We start from the raw sequence: 4,994 nt of genomic DNA, 5'->3' as shown, positions 1-4,994 counted from the left end.
AACACCAGCCATCAACAACAGCTAAGAACACCAGCAGCAACTAGAACAGAAGCCATCAACAACAGCTAAGAACACCAGCAGCAACTAGAACAGAAGCCATCAACGACAGCTAAGAACACCAGCAGCAACTATAACAGAAGCCATCAACGACAACTAAGAACACCAGCAGCAACTAGAACAGAAGCCATCAACGACAGCTAAGAACACCAGCAGCAACTAGAACAGAAGCCATCAACGACAGCTAAGAACACCAGCAGCAACTAGAACAGAAGCCATCAACGACAGCTAAGAACACCAGCAGCAACTAGAACAGAAGCCATCAACGACAGCTAAGAACACCAGCAGCAACTAGAACAGAAGCCATCAACGACAACTAAGAACACCAGCAGCAACTAGAACAGAAGCCATCAACGACAGCTAAGAACACCAGCAGCAACTAGAACAGAAGCCATCAACGACAGCTAAGAACACCAGCAGCAACTAGAACAGAAGCCATCAACGACAGCTAAGAACACCAGCAGCAACTATAACAGAAGCCATCAACGACAACTAAGAACACCAGCAGCAACTAGAACAGAAGCCATCAACGACAGCTAAGAACACCAGCAGCAACTAGAACAGAAGCCATCAACGACAGCTAAGAACACCAGCAGCAACTAGAACAGAAGCCATCAACGACAACTAAGAACACCAGCAGCAACTAGAACAGAAGCCATCAACGACAGCTAAGAACACCAGCAGCAACTAGAACAGAAGCCATCAACGACAGCTAAGAACACCAGCAGCAACTAGAACACCACCCATCAACAACAGCTAAGAACACCAGCAGCAACTAGAACAGAAGCCATCAACGACAACTAAGAACACCAGCAGCAACTAGAACAGAAGCCATCAACGACAGCTAAGAACACCAGCAGCAACTAGAACAGAAGCCATCAACGACAACTAAGAACACCAGCAACAACTTGGAGCATCGACCAGCAGTAACAACCAGAACACGATCCACCAACAACAACTAGAACAGCAGTTAGCAATAACTAGAACAGTAGCAACAACCAGAGCAGTAGTCAGCAGAAACAAGTTTCTAGAACAGCAGTCAGCAGCAACAACTAGAACAGCAGTCAGCAGCAACAACTAGAACAACAGCCAACAGCAACAGCTAGGAACAGAAACAACTAGAACAGCAGTCACCAGCAACAGCTAGAACAGAACAGCAGTCACCAGCAACATAGAACAGCAGTCGCCAGCAACAACTAGAACAGCAGTTAGCAATAACTAGAACAGTAGCAACAACCAGAGCATTAGTCAGCAGAAACAAGTTTCTAGAACAGTGGTCAGCAGCAAAAACTAGAACAGCAGTCAGCAGCAACAACTAGAACAACAGCCAACAGCAACAGCTAGGAACATCAACAACTAGAACAGCAGTCAACAACAACAACTAGAACAGCAGTCAGCAGCAACGACTAGAAAAGCAGCCAACAGCAACAACTAGAACAGCAGTCAGCAGCAACAACTAGGAACAACAACAACTGGAACAGCAGTCACCAGCAACAACTAGAACAGAACAGCAGTCAACAGCAACAACTAGAACAGCAGTCAACAGCAACAACTAGAACAGAACAGCAGACAACAGCAACAACTAGAACAGCAGTCACCAGCAACAACTAGAACAGCAGTCAACAGCAACAACTAGAACAGAACAGCAGTCACCAGCAACAACTAGAACAGCAGTCAACAGCAACAACTAGAACAGCAGTCACCAGCAACAACTAGAACAGCAGTCAACAGCAACAACTAGAACAGAACAGCAGTCAACAGCAACAACTAGAACAGAACAGCAGACAACAGCAACAACTAGAACAGAACAGCAGTCACCAGCAACAACTAGAACAGAACAGCAGTCACCAGCAACAACTAGAACAGAACAGCAGTCAACAGCAACAACTAGGAACAGCAGACAACAGCAACAACTAGAAAAGAACAGCAGTCAACAGCAACAACTAGAACAGAACAGCAGTCAACAGCAACAACTAGAACAGAACAGCAGTCAACAGCAACAACTAGGAACAGCAGTCAACAGCAACAACTAGAATAGAACAGCAGACAGCAGCAACAACTAGGAACAGCAACAGCAGTCAACAGCAACAACTAGAACAGAACAGCAGTCAACAGCAACAACTAGAACAGAACAGCAGTCAGCAGCAACAACTAGAACAGAACAGCAGTCAGCAGCAACAACTAGAACAGAACAGCAGTCAATAGCAACAACTGGGAACAGCAGTCACCAGCAACAACTAGGAACAGCAGTCACCAGCAACAACTAGAACAGCAGACAACAGCAACAACTAGAACAGCAGTCAACAGCAACAACTAGAATAGAACAGCAGTCAACAGCAACAACTAGAATAGAACAGCAGACAACAGCAACGACTAGAACAGCAGTCAACAGCAACAACTAGAACAGAACAGCAGTCAACAGCAACAACTAGAACAGAACAGCAGACAACAGCAACAACTAGAATAGAACAGCAGACAACAGCAACAACTAGAACAACAACAACTAGAACAGCAGCTACTACTAGGAACAGCAGTCAACAGCAACAACTAGAACAGAACAGCAGACAACAGCAACAACTAGAATAGAACAGCAGGCACCAGCAACAACTAGAACAGAACAGCAGTCAGCAGCAATAACTAGAACAGCAGTCAGCAGCAACAACTAGAATAGAACAGCAGTCTACAGCAACACCTAGAACAGCAGTCACCAGCAACAGCTAGAATAGAACAGCAGTCACCAGCAACAACTAGAACAGAACAGCAACAACTAGGAACAGCAGTCAGCAACGACAACTAGAACAGAACAGCATTCACCAGCAACAACTAGAACAGAACAACAGTCACCAGCAACAACTAGAACAGCAGTCAACAGCAACAACTAGGAACAGCAGTCACCAGCAACAACTAGAACAGCAGTCTACAGCAACACCTAGAACAGCAGTCACCAGCAACAGCTAGAATAGAACAGCAGTCACCAGCAACAACTAGAATAGAACAGCAGACAACAGCAGCAGCTAGAACAGCAGTCAACAGCAACAACTAGAAACTGCAGTCAACAGCAACAACTAGAACAGAACAGCAGACAGCAGCAACAACTAGGAACAGCAACAGCAGTCACCAGCAACAATTGAACAGCAGTCAACAGCAACAACTAGAATAGAACAGCAGTCACCAGCAACAACTAGGAACAGCAGTCAGCAGCAACAACTAGAACAGAACAGCAGTCTACAGCAACAACTAGGAACAGCAGACAACAGCAACAACTAGAACAGAACAGCAGTCACCAGCAACAACTAGAACAGAACAACAGTCAACAGCAACAACTAGAACAGAACAACAGACAACAGCAACAACTAGAACAGAACAGCAGTCACCAGCAACAACTAGAACAGCAGACAACAGCAACAACTAGGAACAGCAGTCAACAGCAACAACTAGAACAGAACAGCAGTCAGCAGCAACAACTAGAACAGAACAGCAGACAACAGCAACAACTAGACTAGAACAGCAGTCAGCAGCAACAACTAGGAACAGCAGACAACAGCAACAACTAGAACAGAACAGCAGTCAATAGCAACAAGTAGAATAGAACAGCATTCAGTAGCAACAACTAGAACAGAACAGCAGTCAATAGCAACAACTAGAACAGCAGTCAATAGCAACAACTAGAACAGAACAGCAGACAGCAGCAACAACTAGGAACAGCAACAGCAGTAACCAGCAACAACTAGGAACAGCAACAGCAGTCACCAGCAACAACTAGAATAGAACAGCAGTCAACAGCAACAACTAGAACAGAACAGCAGACAGCAGCAACAACTAGGAACAGCAACAGCAGTCAACAGCAACAACTAGAACAGAACAGCAGACAGCAGCAACAACTAGGAACAGCAACAGCAGTCACCAGCAACAACTAGAATAGAACAGCAGTCAACAGCAACAACTAGAACAGAACAGCAGACAGCAGCAACAACTAGGAACAGCAACAGCAGTCACCAGCAGCAACAGCTAGAACAGCAGTCACCAGCAACAACCAGAACAGCAGTGTTTATACAGGACTAGGTAAAAAGCTCTTTCCTCTTCCTCCTCCTACTCACCACAACCCCACACCCTCAATAGCCCCCACCCCCACCCAGCGTGTATCCCAGTCCAAGTGATTCACTGCTTCCGTTTACTAATGGGGTTTTTTTTTTGTGTGTGTGTTTTTTTTCTTTTTCTTTAATCTGGGAAACTGTGTGTGTGATGTGTTAATTTTGTTACCATCTCCTTCGTTCGTTTAGTTCTTGTCCAAGTTTAGTCGTGAAAAAAAAAGAAAAGTTGACAGTGCGTGTTTGGTGTTGGTCAGCTCTTTTTGGGTTGAGAGAGTGTTGATGTAACGTGTTGTGGGTGGGGGGAGGCGGTTGGGGGGAGGGAGAGGGGGTGGGGGTGGATGCAGAGGTGACCGGTGTGTTTCTATGTGTCGTTATCTGTGTGTGTGTGTGTGTGTGTATTACACCTGATAGCCAAGTACACACTGACGAGAGAGCGTTCCCCACTTTGTATCGCCATACACGTTTTGACATTCAAAACATATTGTCCATGCCTCACACGGCTGGGAATGAATACTGCTGAATGGGTCGTAGTACAAACCGCCCAGTAGGGTGTGAGTTTTATATATACGCATACGCAGTTTTATATTTTATATTTACGCATACCCAGATTCAAACACTCGACTGTTGGCCGCCGATCTTTCTCTGTCTCTGGACCTTGCGATTGGAATGAACTTCCTCTTTCGCTTCGTCAAGTCTCCACTCTCAGCTCTTTCAAGTCTGGCCTTAAAACCCCACCTCTTCCCAAAATAGCTTCCCTTGCCTGCCCTCCCTTGTCTTTAGTTTCTACAGTTTTAGAGTTATGCATGCGTGTGAATGACTGGTGCGAAAGTGCTTTGATTTGTCTTT

Source organism: Babylonia areolata, chromosome 16 (assembly GCF_041734735.1).
Source record: "Babylonia areolata isolate BAREFJ2019XMU chromosome 16, ASM4173473v1, whole genome shotgun sequence".
Taxonomy (NCBI): Eukaryota; Metazoa; Mollusca; class Gastropoda; order Neogastropoda; family Buccinidae; genus Babylonia; species Babylonia areolata.
This window is presented reverse-complemented; position numbering follows the sequence as displayed.